This window comes from Telmatherina bonti (genome assembly GCF_933228915.1).
Source record: "Telmatherina bonti genome assembly, chromosome: 2".
Classification (NCBI taxonomy): Eukaryota; Metazoa; Chordata; class Actinopteri; order Atheriniformes; family Telmatherinidae; genus Telmatherina; species Telmatherina bonti.
Genome location: NC_136620.1, coordinates 29,452,484 through 29,470,729, shown reverse-complemented (window position 1 = coordinate 29,470,729; position 18,246 = coordinate 29,452,484).

The following is an 18,246-nucleotide window of genomic DNA, read 5'->3' as shown; positions in this document are numbered from 1 at the left end:
GTCCTCATATGGACAGGCTCCACTTTATTTAGCTGAAGACTTACATGCTTATACCCCAGTTTGAGGTCTACAGCTTGCCAACCAATTTCCTCTGGATGTGCCCACAACCAAGCAAACAACAAAGACTATTAAACGTTATTAAAGACCCATCTCTTTTTCTTAGCCTTCGAGCGAAGCATATTTTTCTTTTCCTCAAGGATTCAACGACTGTTCTGATGCTGTTTTACGTGTTTTATCTTTTATGTTTTTGTTTTTTTTAGCATTTGTTATTCTGTAAATAATTTGTAAATCATCAGCCTTGGTTTTTCTTGTTACATAAAATTTACTTGACCTAATTTTAGGACCTTTTACTGAGCATGTAAAGTCATGTAAAAAGGTAATAATAATAATAATAATAATAATAATAATAATAATAATAATAATAATAATAATAATAACAATAATAATAATAATAATATATAATTTATAAGCTTATAGATATATGGTCAATTGGTTAAAACATCATCAGCTCTATCAGAAATGGCACTTAACACATGAACAGCATAATAAAAGGATAAAGAGATAAATGATTAAATGATTTTAAAAACCATAATCTCCTGTTTGCTTGAAGCTATACTGAGTAGGAGAATTATAAGCGATATTAGTTCAGTATTCGCATAGCACACAAGTGTTATACACTATCAACTGTGGTTGCATTAATTTCAGTGACACATGAATGTTTTTTGTTGTAAAAATGTCAGAAAAAGTAAACTTTTATTTACTTTCAGGTCTTAACCATTAAATTTAATGTTTCATCCAAGCAATAATAAAAAACTCCAGTAGCACTCAGGCTTGGTTGTTTTTCTTTTTTCGAGCACAGCGACCTCTGGCGGCGTCCCGTTGGATGTGCGTACGAAGGCGCGTGTGAGGAGCCCGTCACTGCCTGACGTCATGCCGCTCGTGGTGGAGGCGTGGCTTTGTTCTGCTGCAGCGGAGAAACATGACATGAGGATGAGCAAGAGGGAGGGAGGGAGTGAGACAGCCTGATAGGAATAAACGGTTCGTCAGAGGTCTGGACTGAAACGTTATGATGGGGACCAATGACTGAAAACGGAACGGTAAGCAGTTTGACCCAATTTGAGTTATTTAATCATTATTTTTATTTCTATTTTCCAATAAGTACTGGAAGGTTTGTGGCTCCTAATGTAGTGAACACAAAAGGCAGCCACTGCAGACAGGTGCACCTGCCTTTATGCGAGTACGTGCCTCGATGCATTCAACTTTAGGTTCCATGCGATTACCTTTCATTTAGGTCGCAGGAAAATCCAACGAGGCCCAAATCTCATCGACGGTTTGGGACGAGACGTTAGCGAGTATTGGAGTGAAATGCTGTAAACATGGGTTTGCATGCTTAGTCACAGACCTTTGTGATGTGGGACCATACAGTATCATTTTAATAACGGCTACAGATCAGACAGCTGGTTAATTGTTGTGTTTTAATCACAATCTGCATGTGTGTGTATATATATATATATATATATATATATATATATATATATATATATATATATATATATATATGTATATATATATATATATATATATGTATATATATATATATATATATAGATATATATATATATATATATATATATATATATATATATATATATGTATGTGTGTGTGTGTGTGTGTATGTATATAAAAGCTCATTAGCATTTTGAGGTATGAGGCCATGAAGGTAAAAGATTATTTTTGCAGACATAGAATATTAATCACAGAATGATTTGGGCCAGATGTCTTCACATGTTGATGGTGATGATGAAATGCATTTACGGCTTAATGTTTAGTCTTGGAAATCACAGCAGTCTCACTTTTGGCTGCTCATCTAAAAACATAGGGAGCTTGACAAGTACTGCAAATACCTCTGCCTGGTCTCATTCTGGTGCCTTTTCTTATTAGCCTGGATCACAATATCTACTGATGTCTGCCTGTAAAGATAGTTAGGCCAGTGATTCATTGCCGTGTTATTTTTAAACCACATTCGTGTCCCCTGACAAAGGCCTACATAATAAAACTGTAACAGCTTATATTGGGGATACTCTACATTCTTCTACTTCGTTTACAAGACGATGACTTACATCAAGTCAACTTTGGCATCCCAACTTTACTACTTATTCAGCCGCCTATTACTCATGTCTCAGTGCTTTACATAGGTTTGTGAGACAGACATTTGACAACAGGCCAGTGTGATTTAGAGATAGCTCGAATAGTTGGAGCAGAGCTACATAAAAGCAGGGCCCGTGGCTGTCATGGCCAAGCCAGGCCATGCCAGCTCCATGGAGGTCTTGAGTGCAGCAGGGCACTGGAAGAGGGCGCTTGGCACCTGATCAGTTACCACAGTGAATTCTGTTCCTGTTGCTGGCATTTAGCAACAGAAAAGCAGAGCAGAGATGAATGTCGTTGAGCTCGGTTGGGCTTTCATGTCACCGAGGCGTTGCTGCTTCGTCAAACTACTCCTTGACTGATACAAAATGACAGCCTTTTGCAAACATCTGTTCCACTATGGCTCCTACCTATACCTCAAAAACATTACCAGAGGGATCGCACTCATGCTAAAAAAATTAAAAAAAAAGATTGAATCTGTCATACCTGACTCTTAAAGTTTATATTTATAGACATTTTGCACCTGAGAACTTGACAATGACTATGTTTTTCTGCTAAAGTGACATGCACCTGCACCGGGCTTCTAACCTCCTGTTATTTTTCACAAGACTCCCACATTCACGTATGTGTCTTATTCCTCCAAAGTGTAGTCCTTAAAGGACATGCAATGAGTCAAGTGCACATGGTAATCATGGCCCAACCACTGTGTAGCTTTGAAGTGGACCCTCTTCTTGAAACATCTCTACAGGAGGGAATGTAAAGTTAAGTGTTTGTCTGTAGGCAAAAGGAGGTCAGCTAGAGGCCATGAAGGCAGGCAGAGGGGCTCAGGTAGTGATCACCTTTCTGGAGTGTCTGTGGTTTCATCAGATGTGAGCCTGTTGTCTTTTATATTGAATTAAGGACAGCATTTTTATCTCCCTAAAACTTTTACACAATTCTCTTTGTTAGACACATTAATAAATGTGAGCCTTGCAAAAGAAGGAAATAAAAGCTACAAATCCTTACATCAATATTGTCTTTAGCACCATGTTAAGAAGAGGTGTTGTTAACAGCTGAAGGCGGAGCATGAACATAAACTTCAGTTCATCATTTTTCTCTTCTTTTGTAAAGTTAGATTTTTTTTTTTTATATTTACTTGAAAATCAGCCCTTGTGTTTTTAATACTTGTTTTTCAGACTTGGACCACCTAGGAATGACACTTAGTTTGTAATTGTAATCTAAAGGAACCGATAGAACTGAAGGGATTTTCTGGAAATTCATTTTAGTCCATGTTATCTTGACTGCTTATTTGAACCATGGTGAAGATATGTAATTGTGGCCGAAGTGGAACAAGAAATATGACGACCTGCATAACAGGCTGCGATAGACTGACATACATAGCCCTGTCTCATCTTCAGTTTGTCTCCTAATAAATAATCTATCGATTTATCAATATAAAATACCGTGGCATTAGTTAATATGATAGAATCCTCATGTGAAATCTATTTTAATACCTAATTTGTGAGGTTTAAAAAATTAGGGCTGAAAATGTTTCCTTAAGTTAATCAAATTTTGTTGAATCCATACTCAAAACACAAAGCAACCAGAAAGACAATAATACACAAACATTTCCATCCAGTATTGGATTTTACTTTTTAGTTATTTATTTAACAGCATAATTACTATATAATACTGTATTTATATGCTATCTATCTATCTATCTATCTATCTATCTATCTATCTATCTATCTATCTATCTATCTATCTATCTATCTATCTATCTATCTATCTATCTATCTATCTATCTATCTATCATATAATACATATAAGATTAATGGCCTTTTTCTTTTTCTTTTCTTTTCGTTTGACTTTTTCTTCAAAATTGTTCATGTCCTGTGAGATGTCAGAGTGCATTTTAAAGCAGAATCAGAGTGGTTTATAAACTGTTTTGGTTGTCCACACTTTCAAGGATTAAAAGAGACCATAGGCTACGTGTTTATGAAAATATAGAAAACATCATCTATTTTGATACTAATGTGACACAACTGGAGTTGGAGGTTATATTGTGTTCAAAGGGTAATTGTCTTGTTACAACGTATGTAAGTGTTAATGCAGACGTGCCCCCTTCACCTAATTTAATGTATTTTGCTTCCCGCATCTGGTGCTGAGTCTGGGAGCAGAGTGGCTGCTGGAGACATCTGCCACTGCAACATTCCCCTCATAAGGCCTGGAGGGTGCAGCCAACCCCTGTCCTGCCTCCAATCAGCAAGGGAGCAGTTTCAAAATCAAACAGAACACTGTTGCACAAGATAGCCTCTGTGACTCAATTTAGATTCATGCAGGCCTACAGCATTGGTCATTTTCATGTATTCAGAAAAATAGGTCAGTTTTTTTTTTTTTCTTTCTCTCCGTGCAATACCCAGCTGCATTTGTTGGAAACTCACTGTGCCTTAACTCTGTCACCTTTATTTCCATTTCAAATAAAAATGAGAGCAGAAACGCTGCTTAGATATAATCTTAAGACCAAAAAGGAGACTGAATTTTTGAATAATTGAATTAAATGTTTTACAAACCACAGTTATGGAACACTGCAGTGCACAACTTAATGCAGCTTTTCTTTTATATTTCTTCCATGTAGTCCCTCTGACAAGATGAAGAAAATTAAACCCAATGTTCCTCAAAAAGGTAAAGAAGTACAGTAGTTTAAAGAGGCAGCTTTTAAACATCCAGCAGCAAATGGAGTGCAGGTTTGTTCTGATTATTTGCCCTGCAGCGTTTGTCTTTTTTCCCCTTTTTTAGTCTCCCACATTTTCTTAGTTGAGTCTGGGCCAAATCTGTGGGATAACTGAACATACCAAAGACTTTCTGAGAACCCTATTGTTACAAAACTTCCTGGTTGAGTTTGAGATTAAGTATTCACAGCAGGATTTTAGGAAGCAGATAAAATTGTGAACCATTTGTAATGATCATAAACAGACATAAATAAGTGTCAAAGCACATAATCTCAAAAGCAAACATGTTTGTAACTTGAGATAAGAAACACACAAATGCAGAAAGAAAATGGATCTTATTGCAATTTTGTTGGTTATTATTGGTATTTTATTTCATTTCATCATTCTTTTCCTTTAAAAAAACAACAACAACAACAAATCTGAAAATAGTAGCTATTTTATATCTTCTTTGTCTCTTGCTCAGTCATTTTAAACATAAATATTCCCTAAATCTGCAGTGGTGGAGGAATTCACAATTTTTTAGTTAGTAAAATACCATTGGAGAAGATTCTCCACTGTGATTCACACTAATTGAAAATTAAAAGTAGTGGTTTACTTCTGTGATCCTTGCTGAAAAATGCCACTTGCCAAAAATGCACAAAATCTTGGCTGTTAAGTTAAATATAGTGTCAACTTTTTGACTGTAAAAATATATTTTTGACTAGTTTTAATGGTACAGGGACATTTATTATGTACATTCCTGGAGTCGTCATTACCCAATCAACAATTCAAGGCTTAGAAATGGGACTTCAAAACTTTTATCTTTTGGACGTTACATCATTTTACAGCAACATTTTCCTTTACAGGACCAAACACCAACAGCTGTATGTCCATGCATGGGCAGTGTAAAACATGCACCTTATCTGATTCGCAAAAAACCCCCCGAAAAAGTGGATTATCAAAGGAAGGGGAAAATGAAATAAGGAAGAGCTGAGAGGACTTAACATCAGACTGACTTTTACTGGTTGGACAGAGCTCAGAGAGGAGGTAGGATAGGAGAAGGATTAGGGCTGAGCAATAAAGAAATTTAATCCACAGGCATATTTAAACTGTATGTTTCTTTTTACTTATAATCAGTTTCTGCTCTTCTGAGATAAAAATATATATATATATAAGTTAGCTATGAGGGCTAAAAATATAATGATGGTAAAATAGTTGCTAATTAATCATAAATAAGGCAACCTGTTCAATAAAGGGTGATACTTATTTGAGAAATTTTGCCCTATCCTAAGAAGGATGTTGAATTTGTTGCCATTATGGGGTGCCTCAGTTAAGCGCTGTGGCTTTCCAACCTGAAATATGACAAAGGGAAAATAAACCAAGTGCCATTATTCAGTCTGTGTAACATATACATCCTAAAAGTCTGTGAATTTAGTGGAGCAAAACTAATATATTTAAATGCAATGTTATGAAAATACAAAGTATAAAATTAAACCACCAAAGTAAAGTGAAATATCACTCCTACACACTCATAAATTCCATGATTCTGATTCACCTATATGGGTTCAGACTGTGGGAGGAAACCCACACAGGGGAGAACCCAGCTAAGGAAAGAATACTGACCACCTCCAAAGAAACCCATTGTAATGAAATTTGAATTGCATACATTAGGTGTTTCTTTCCTCCTGTTAGCAAGTAAATCCTTAACATGAGAAGAAAAAAAAACCTCCCAAAATAGCAAGTATACAGATAATAACTGGTTTCTTAATGGGCATTTATATACAGAAAAAAAGAAAGTAGCCTTACAAGTTTTAAAGCCATTTTTCTTTATAATAAATGAAGAGTTAGGCTATGTAAGGTTGCTCTCTCCACCCACTACTTTATACATCAACCTCCATAATCAATGCAAAAGTGGTGACACACAGTGCAGTGTTCTTATGATCATACGTGGCATTGTCAAAACATTTTCTTCTAGAATTTCCAGTCATTGTGATACTATTTATGAAAGGATAAAGTTGTTCTTTTTTAGGTTTATTTTTAAACACTTGCTTTTTAATGACTGGAGAAGAGCTTTAGCTGCAATGACGGCAGTCATTTTCAGATTAAGTGTCTGAAAAATGGCTATTGTATTGTTTTTAGAATGATGTTCATATTTTGGATTAATGTAATTGGTTCATTGACCATTGATCATTGATATATCAGTGTAATTTGGTGTATTGTTACACTCTTACCATTAACTGACATGAATTGGAGGTATCATGTGAGTCGGTCTGGATTGGCCTGGCTGTGATCTGACCAACAGGATACAACACTTTGCCAAAAAAAAAACAAGTTGACAATAGATGATGAAAGGCTTTCTAGCTGTTCTAGCTAGCAGCTTAGATGTTGACTGTAGTTGTGTGTATGTGTGTGTTTCCAAGTATGATTTTTTGAGATGGAAGTTGTGGATAGATAAGATACATCAATGTAAACTATTAGATTCTTGTTCTGGGTGAAGATGGATGTATCTACTACAGTAAGCGCATACCAAGCGGCATCCTACCGCGGTTAAAGGTGAAGCCTATGCGAAAGTGCCAAAAATTGCAGTTAAATCCCCATCTGCAAGGGGCTGGCGCCAAAACAGCAAATTCCAATAGAGTTCCATGTTAAAAACGCCAACTTCACAGCAGAAGTAAACATTTTTACAACCTGGTTCAAAAAAACATTTTAGGTTTATTAGGTCAGGTTTCCCTTCATGACAGTTGTGGGGGAGTGCATTTTTATATAACTAAGTATTTTAACTAAGTATTTACTATAACTTGAAATTCTGCATAATTGGGGCCGTGTCCTTTTGATTTACTGGTACACAATCCTGCAAAACCGTAGTTTTTAGCCAGTTAACAGTGTGACTTAGTTTTAACCTCTGTTAGCTGGTTAGCTCCCGTTAGTACTGGGTTAGCTCAACTAGCTCTACAGACAGGTTTGAGTTTGTCAATAATCCACCTCCACAATCACAGCCCCCCTCTCAGCTCTTCCCTTTTTGCCCATTTTCGTATTTTCTGAGAGCGACTGTATGTGTGATGCTTATAAGATGCCGATGGTAAGAACTGCCCAATAAGCCTTAATTCAGCTTTTTTGAAACCTATGGGTGACGTCACGGAGGCTTCATCCATCTTTTACACAGCCAATGGTGCTTATCCACAATTATCACAGTTCTGCAGGTGATGACAACCTTATCAATCTATTATCATATAGATTGAGTGTGAGCTGCATGAAGATATTTTCACTGATGAAAGATGTGAAATGTTTTCACGTTTAGCACAGACAAGGCTCTCCCACAACACAAGCTGTGATAGAAAATCCCAGCTGGTTTCAGGTAGCAGTTCTGAAAATCCCATGTGGAATCAGAATAGAAATCTTCAGATAGCAAGCATTATTTTGTGTTGCTGTACATTTTCTACATCCTATTCTTAAAATGACCCTCACTGAGTGTTTGACATGTCTAACAAGGCCTAAGTGTGAAATTCATATCTACACCTTATTGGGTCATTTCTTTCTCTTTAGCATCTCCTGGTAATTAAGGATGAAAAATAAGTACATTTTCTTTATTGTGTTGGATTATGTATTTTGTTATGAAAGCCAGGTTTTCTTTTTTATAAGTCCTTCTTCCTGTCACATCTGTCTGCTTGTCTGCTTGTGGCACTTTGTCAGAAACAGACCAATAAGAGAGTATTGGCTGTTGTTGTAGGACATTTGAGGTGACTGACATTTTTAAGAGGGTTATGATCTTGTTCTGTGCCCCTCAGCAGCCAGTTTTTGTTTGGATGTGTGCCTTGGACACAGCTCAGCTGCTGCTGTGTTAGAATATTAGAAACACAAAAAGTTGCTTTGCCAAAAATAATTTCTGTTCGCTGCTTGTCTTGATTCATGGGGTCTATATGTTGTATGTATGTATATATATATATATATATATATATATATATATATATATATATATATATATATATATATATATATATATATATATATATATATATATATATATATATATATATAATGTCACATTCACCCATTCACGCACAAACACACATACTGCACTACATTTTATATACTAAGTGCTTTTTGCTCTGTCACACACATGCGTGCCCCAATAGACACCTCTGGAGTTCAGTGTATTGCCCAAGGACACTTCAGCATGTAGGGTGAAGCCTGGACTTTCAGGTTGGCAAACGACTGCACTTCCTTCTGAGCTACAGCCGCCCGAACAAGTAAATAACCCTCACCGCGCTCTGCTGTTGGAAGTGCATACACTTGATACTAAAACCACCATCTGGTTTCAGAACCAGTGTTTAGTTAGTTACTTCTGGCCTATTGTAGAAAGACATTCAACTGAAAAATGGCAGCTGACAAGAAGAATGACAGCAGGCCTGTCACGATAACAAATTTTGACATGCGATTAATTGTCTTAGAAATTATTGCGATAGATGATAATATTGCGCTAAGTGATTATTGTTGTCATTTTGAGACCAGTTCCAACTTAAATAACAATAATGTAATAATAATGCAAGTACACCCTTTTAAAGATCAACATACTTTCATTTCTAAAGAACATTTAGCTCGATGTGCAGACTAGTTTATGCTCATCCAGTCCCCAGGGTGCTAAAACAGATCAGGATTTCTCCTGGGGTTTTGGCAGCTTAGTTATCTGGAATATATGGTTTCTAAACATTATGTAACACAGTTACATAATGTTTATGGTCAAGCTCATATAAGGGGACATGTTTGGACTTGACCAAAGGTGGAGAGGTAAAATTGAATGTCTTTGATCGCCTTCATTCAGTATTAGATTTTTCATGTCATCGTAAAGCTGTGGAATTGCTGTTTGTCACATGTATGTTCATCCAGACAATTCATACTGGCTGTGAAATGTTTGCAACCTTTTTCAAAATGTCACCTTTTTTCACAATATTAAAGGGCAGCATTGCTTCACCAACCTGAGTGCACATCATGTCCTGTTTGTATTTAATCTGTCAGTTAAACACCCCAGTAATCGTGGACTGGCGGGAAGATGGAGCTAGCCTGATGGTTGTGTTTTAAGTATGGATGGAAGCTTGTTGTATTACTGTGTTTAGCTAATACTGTCTTAAAACAAATGTGCCACTCAAGAGAAAAAAGAAAGACAAAATTAAAATGATTGTGTCTGGCAAACTCACTGCGCGCAATTTTTCTTATCATGCGATTAATTGACTTATTTCTTTTTGCAACAGGCCTAAATGACGAACATCATTTTTGGATTTATAAAGAAACTTTCTAAGATAATTATTGCCCAATCAATTTTATTGTCTCATTAGATAATATGTAGGCTTTCTACCTGTGCATAAGCTGTAACATACAGGAACTTTAAGAAGGTATTTGACTATCCCTTCAATAAATATATAGTAAAGGGCTATTAAAGCATTAATTAACATTGAACTCAAATATTAATGTGATGATGCATTTCAGTGGAAAATGACAACAGTGTTCCAGCCTGTGAATATGCTATGCTGGCAGAGTGCAGTGCAGCATTGAGATGTGACGTGACATTATTGCTTTCAGTAGCATCTTTCTTGCAAAATTAGAAAAGCCGACTTTATTTAAGTTTAGAATTCTAGAGAAACACGAGAAACGTAGAACAGTGACATTAAACAATTCATTGTCATACTGCCTTTTTTTTTTTTTTTTAATTAATTAAACTGGAATATATACTTTTTATGTGTTTTCCCTGTCAGTCTTGCTGTATGTTTGATTGTGTGACAAACTAAAATTGGCCAATAATGCCAACAATGTCTCACAAATCCAAATTGTTTAACAGTGCAAGCTGAGGCCAAGTCAGCATTCCTTGCCAAGAAATGTCATCACATTCCCTGCTGGAAACGTGCCATACATTCCACAGACTGCCAATAATATTGTTTCAATGCGTAAACATACACACGTGAGTGCTTGTGTACACTGTGTTCTTGGTGAGGCAAACAAATTCACCACTGGCACAAGCTTGACAGAGACTGAGGTTGACCAGACGATATGAAAACTAAAGAGCGACGCTTCCCTTCTGCATTCAGACTTGTAGATTGGACCTTGTACTTTCATTCAAGAACTGCAAATGCATGGAAGTGCTTAGTTTGCTCTCTGATGTGTCATTATAACATCCCATTACATGAATTTCCTGTACCCATAAGGTGGGCTGTGTTTTGAAACATGCTAATAGAGTGTGCTGATTATTAAGTATTGATGCAAAGTGGAAATTATATGTTTTCCTGGAACTGTGCTCATTTATTTCCCCAACATCAATTACCACAAGCTGATCGTTTTTCCATGACTGTGTTTTTCCAGCTTCTGCTTTTTGTTAATTGAATTCATCTATAGTGGCAGTACTTTCTTGAAATAGTTTTGTTTTTGTCTTGTGGTAAGTTAAAATGTGAGATCCGCTGGTATTGCTGCACGAATAACAGCCTTGTTTTTTTTTTTTTCCTCGTAGACGATAACTATGACTGCTTGATATTTTGCTGTGCACAAGCATGTGAACACAAATGGGTTGGGAATGAGTGCCGTCTTTTATTAGGCTTCTGTGTTTTGGCAGCGCTTTGTGGAAGCACTTGCTCTGTTAGCTTCGAGATTTGGTGACATACTAGATGCACGCTGAGCAGCAAACCAACACACACATCAATGGTTGCGTCCTTGCACACTCTCACCCACTCCAGAGAGGGGTATCATGGGGTGTTTTATCTGAAAGTGAACACGGCCGTTTCAGCTTGTGGTTGCTTGGCCCTGCTAGCTGCAGCTCAGCTCGAACGCTTGCAATGAAACCACAGCTGGCTCGGCCAAGATGTGTGACTGAGCCAGAAAAGAAGATTTTACTCTCTGCTTGGCCTGAAGAATCCAAAATATTCTGTCCAGCAGAGAGGGGGATAATATTCTTTGAGGTTTGAGTTGCTCAGTTTGTGTTTAACCAACAAACCTGGACTGGTCTCCTGCCACTATTTTGCAAACCTTGCTCAGGTTTTAAGTTTCTGTGATGCTGATTATGCATCAGACTGGTACTTCCTGTCATACAGGGATGAATGTCCTGCAAGCATGCTTTGAATGGTCTTTCTTATTTCAATTTAGAAGGTTTGTTAGATATGATCTCATCTGTGTATGAAGAAGTTGCTGTTTACTCTCTTTAATTTAAATTAATATTATTTATTTTACAATTTCACAGAGAAAACAGATGCCAGCTGTGAGATTGTTTTTCTCAACCAGTTTGGTTAAAGATAAAAAGAAAAAGCCTTGCAGTCTTGTCCTCTCTTCTTCTCTAGCATTTTGGTTGAGGGCTGACAGCAGATGTTCTGCCACTGGCACATTCACCAGCAGCATGTCTCCATGTGACATCCAGTCCTTAAAAAAAAGGTTTCATCCGCCATCATTGGACTAAACAAATTTACACTTTGTCAAGTCATGATGGTGCTGCAACAGCGTAGGGCACGAGAGCATTTACTTTGTGTTCAGTCGTGCGTCACTTCACTGACACGTCTGCATCTCTTTCCAAGTCTGTTTTAATAATCTAATTTCTTTTTTAATTCAGCCTTTTTTACATGTAATTTTTTGTAAAATTATGTGCATTATAATTTGCCAACAGGTTTCAGTCCTTTTTTTTTTTTTTTTTTTTTTTTTTTTTTACCCTAACTGAGTGTATTACAATAAAAGAACGATACTTAACTCATTTTTTATTTAAAAAAAAGGGTTTTACATCAAACTGTTTCCCATTTTGTGTTCCTGAAAACAAGAAAACAACCTGTATAGACCAGGGTTGTCCCTTTATGGTTCTTGGAGGCTGTGGTCCTGTAGGTTTTAGATATTTCCTGTTTTTACACACCTGACTAAGATTAAAGCATCGGCTTGAGCTGAACTTGACAGCAAGCTGCTGAAGGGCTACATTTAAAGGTGGAGTATGTAGGATTTTCAATATTTTCAAAATAAATTAACTAATAAAATAACTACAATCATAATTAGATAGTTTTTTGAACATGTAGGTTCTAGTCTCTCCATATTTGATGCGTTATTAAATTACAAGTTTAATTAATGACAATTGACAAAAAGCACTTTTTTTTTACTGGTAGGCAAACATTTAAGAAGGGTCTTTGTGGGGGGAACATCTAAAATCTAAAATATGCAGGACTATATGACTAACAATGGACATAAACTAACAAATTCTGTTTGAGCCTGTGTGTAAATGGGTGAAGAAGCGTTTTAAAGCAAAGCCCTCTCAGTGATTTATAAGACTGAAAAAACATATAAAATACTGTGCACCATTTTGATTGTTACAATTTTTATTATAATTAAACAATGAGAGAGTAGGTTTTCCTAATTTTTTAAGCAAACCATAAATAATCAAAATTGATGTTGATGGTTTGATCAAATATCGTTTTGTTTTTTTTATCATGATAACTGTAATAGATCTGTACTTATTAAAAATTATCATGCCAAAGCATAGGTTACATAATATTGTGGAGGGAATTACAGGGATCCCAGAGTACATTAAATGCTCAGCCTTCATCGTAATACAAATCACCAACAACTATAAACCAGTCACATACAGCTTGTGTTTATTGTGAACTGTTTCTGAGGTTTTTAAGTAAGTTTTATTGTTTATTATTTTGTTTGGCATGTGTTTGCATGTCTTAATTGTTTCTGCATCACATATAGACTGTTTGCCATTTTGTTGTTGCCATTCTGTAATTTTTTGGAATATGGTTCTCGCTCTTCATCACTGTCGTTTTTTTGGAGGATTGTCTATGTGTCTCCTTCTTGGACATGTATATCCAGGATAAGACAACAGCAAAGGCCCCTTGTGTGTTTGGGCCTCTTGGGCCGTCGCCCGGTAAGATGAATCAGTAATCTGTCTCTGGTTCATTCTGTTGTTTCATCCTTCAGCTGCCTAGCAAACTGCATGCCTGTTTGCTGTTTGTTGATTAAAAATGCGTTCCAGGGATTGTGGGAATCTGTATATAGAAGAAAGTACAGCAGGAGCAGACAAAGCAAGTGAGACTGAAATAAAAAGAAAAAACCTGGCTTTTTCTAAAGCACAGATGTTTTTCTTTAACAGTATCAGGATGTTTTTAGGCACCAGCACACAGTCCCCCTGCTGCACTGATTGTCTCTGATATGCACATTAACTCACATTTAGCTAAAAATGAAAAAAAAAAAAAAAAAAAACAAACAACAAGAAATAAAAATGGGCTTTAAAAAAAAAGCATATTTACAATAACAGCTACAAAACTGCTGTTGACCTTTGTTACCCTACATGATTTTGCCGTTATGGAGGAGATGAAATGCAAAGCGTAGACTCAGAGTTTGTACAGTATGTTCACCTCCCACTTACTTGTGTATCAGCCTGAGACGTGGGTGATCGCTGCTCACTATGGAGACAATTATCTCAGCTATAACTCATCCTGTTGCTGTTAAATGGCTACATGCATATTCACATGGTGTCACGGAAAAATGATGAAGAAAATTTGCAGGCAGCTGGTTTACAGCTTATGGATTTGTATTGTATGGCAAATCGTCAGGATTAGGTTGTACAAAACTGAGCTTCTTGTGGTTGCCTGTATTCTTCTGTGAAGCTGCAGTTATTTTATTTAATAATCCTAAATAAACAACTTTTACTGATGATTTAAAGTGACAAAACAAATGAATGAAATAAGGGGAAATAAGTAGGTGGGACCTGTATGCTTCCCCCCCCCCGCCCGCCCGCCCCATGACATGAGTCTTATTACGACTTAGACAACAGTAAAGACTGTTAGTGGAAACATTCACAGAGGTAGGCTGGTTGTGTTGTGGTTGAAAGTACATCATTTTAAATGGCATTCAATAAAAAGCGTCTTTGATCCTTAAAATGTAATAATGGCAACATGCTGCTCTCAGTGGGGTTGATTCAACAGCTCTGTGGGTGGCTTATTGACAGTAGTTTATTCTGCATGGTTCTGCAATCAGTTTATGGCTGTTGTACTTGGAAAGGTAGTAAGATTTGATATATTAAGAAAGTTTTTCATTTATATTTCAAATGAAAACATCATGCTTGATGCTTTTGTCAACATCTAATAAAACCTGGCTTTAAATGTGACATACTTGAACTTCAGGCCCGGTAAGGTGCAGTGCTTGTTGTGTTCTAGGGTGCAGGTGGATAATTCAAATTTTTTTCCTGTCTGATGATCGAAAAAAACAAATCCTCAGTCCCTTGTTTTTACAAGTCTACACATGGGTCTTATAAATATGAAAGGACTGCGGGCAAATTGTTTACATGTTGGTGTGCAGCAGTGGGCCTGAAAGGTTAGAACAGAAAAGAAACAATGAAGTGACTGTGAGACAGAAGGCATTGTAAGACCACATTTCACATTAGGTCTAAAAATACAACTGCTGCAACCACAAGCTCAAAGATAAAAACCAACAGCTCTTCCTCACTCAGCCAAATGTCTTTAGGTAACTTACACAGGAACAACATATTACCTAGTGTTGAGAATTTCTTTTATGTAGTTAAAATATGATGATGTTTTTTTTTCTTTCTTTCTTTTTATGGAAAATTGAAAAATGAATTTCACTTGTAGAGTTTAGCCCTATGATTTTTTTTCAAATCATGGAAGGATGTTGACAAGGAAAAAGTATTCAGACTATTTACTCCGGTGATTGTTACAATAATACTGCGGACAAATACTCAAATATAAGTCTAACAAAGATAATAAAAACATGAAGCAGATCCTCACATGAAGGGTCCAATAAACCTAAGAGTGTCAAATGCAAGTCAATTTTAAAAATTCATTCATTCATTCATTCATTTTCTGAACCGCTTGTTCCAATTCAGGGTCGCGGGGAAGCTGGAGCCTATCCCAGCTGGCCTTGGACGACAGGCAGGGTACACCCTGTACAGCTCGCCAGTCCATCGCAGGGCCAATTTTAAAAATAATTTAGAAAATATTTATTAGAAGGAGAAAAATGGCAACTACTGTGAAGACTACCTGGTTGCTTTTTTAATTTATCAAGGAACTAAAAGAAACGCAAAACAGCTCAAATTGTAAAGAACGTTGCATTTCTCATCGTTGATGAAAGCAGTTGGTGTTTTACTATACAACGTTACAAAGCTTGATTAGTAATTTTCAGAGAATAAATGGGATTTATTCTATCAGTCTGCTGTTGATACACAGTAGTGATCACAGCTGAAACATGCTGAAACACCGGCTATGTCTGCTGGAGCTGTGAGATGCAGGATGCAGAGATCTGTCCATACCACAACACTGTCAGCAATAAAATAGTTAGATTTAAGATGAAAATATTAATACTGGCGACCTGTCCAGGGTGTACCCAGCCTGGCATAGGCTTCAGCTTCCCATGACCCTGAATTGGACTAAGCGGTTAAGAAAATGGATGGATGGATGGAAATTTTAATATTTGTCACAATGCTAACATAGCTTACTCATACAGGCTTCATTATACTTGTCAAGGGCAGACATCCCCTCTGGCTAAAGCATTCTTTTTCTTTTTTCCAGTAGACCTGAAAAATCTGCTCTGTGGTTCTTAAAGGTTAAAAAGAAAACCTTTTACTCATGTCTAATCTTTTCCAAACAAGCCTCGCCATTGTCACCAGCCTTACCTGTCAACGGAGGTGTTCTGTCGCCAACTTGTGGCCCTTCAGCTCTGTTTGATGCTTGTTATTCTTTTCTCTGCTGTCTGTTTCACCTGTGTTACTAGCATCAAATCAGAAGTAGCAACAGCACCGGAAATCATTTAAAGCCACTTTAATGTACCTGCCTGAAGCACCTTTTTAATGTCTTTATCAGCTCTTCAGCACCATCTTTACCTTGGGTCACATTGTTCTGTCTGTGGCTCTAAGCGTCAGCACTCCATCTCCTCTTGATTTTTATTTTATTTTTATTATGTGGACTCAGTCTTGTGAAATTCTGCTCTGACTCACTGATTGGCTGGAGCACAAGAATGGATGGGACAAACATATGTGGGTAAAAGTCAACTGATTATGAGAAAGAAATATGTGAAATGATTGATGTAGCATACCAAATTGGTTAAAAAAAATCCCCCATTCCTCCCTCCAGTACTAGCTAAACTTTTTAAACCTGAGTCTTACAGTCAGCCTAAGCTTGTTGTAATTTGGACGAACTTGTGGCTTTTACCCATTAACACACATAATCGTACTTTTTACCTTAAAAGATCTGTCGAGTAACTCCAACTTTAGTGGAATGTCCTCCTCTATTTCAAGTCTTCTAAATTATGAACTTCATCCAAATATACCTAAAATAAAACAAAATTCTACCAACATCATTTTGTCAGTTTAAAGGCAACAAAAAAGTCATCAATGTTGTTAGTGGTTCAAACCACACATCATATCATCCATTGCAAAGGCTGTAGAGTGTAACATGGAAAATACCAGCGATGGGTAGCTAAGATATGCTGTGGCTAAAGTCACTGTGAGAGCATGCACAAATAAACAGAATACACACTGCATATGAAACTGTCTTCTGTTGATGTGAATTATGCATGCTGCAAAAGGGTATTTCAGTAGCACTTACGAGAGCTTTGACACTAACCCATCAGCATTTGGCAGTGTCTTGCTAAAATGCTGGTGAGGCATTGGTTGCTGCGATCCATTGGATGTTGGCTAAATATCTGCTGATTCATTTAATATTCCAACTTACTTTTCTTTTTCACTGTCCCTATACTGTATGTGTTTATCTGCACACACTACTAAGTAACACCACTGCTTGCATGTTATTCACATCACAAAACCTAAGAGCAACCTAGATTATTAAAGTTCAGCTGCATTTATGTTGTTAACTTCTTTTTTCACTTGTTAAGGTCAATTTATATGAACTGAGATTGAATTTGATCAGATTGTCTGGGCTTTATTAAGCTCATCATCATTAAGCTTAGCTGTGTAATTGCAGGAAATATGACATCAGAGGAAGCTACCGATAATTATGTTATTTATGATGCCCGCTCCAATTTGATTTCTTGCTTGTGTTGTTCTCATTCTCAAATGTAAGTCGCTTTGGATAAAAAGCTTTCGCTAAAAGACTGTAAAGAACAGAACGTGTCAGAAATTCAATCATTACATTGTAAAACTCAAACTGTGAATTGATCATTTTTTACATTTCTTTCTCGTTTTGGTGAGAAAATAGTTGTAATTCAAAATGTCAAGTTTACAAATCAGTTGTGCAATGAAATTCCTCAGTTGAGACAAGTTCATATAAGCATTTGTGCCTCCTTAATGCAACAAAGGGCTGTATGCATGCTAATATAGTTGTTCAAGTCCTGGGAACATGACAATATGAAAACATACTAGTTGCTAGTGCTGTATAAAAGTTCTTACACATTCTGCAGTGATCTGATGTCAGTTGCAAACCACTATTTA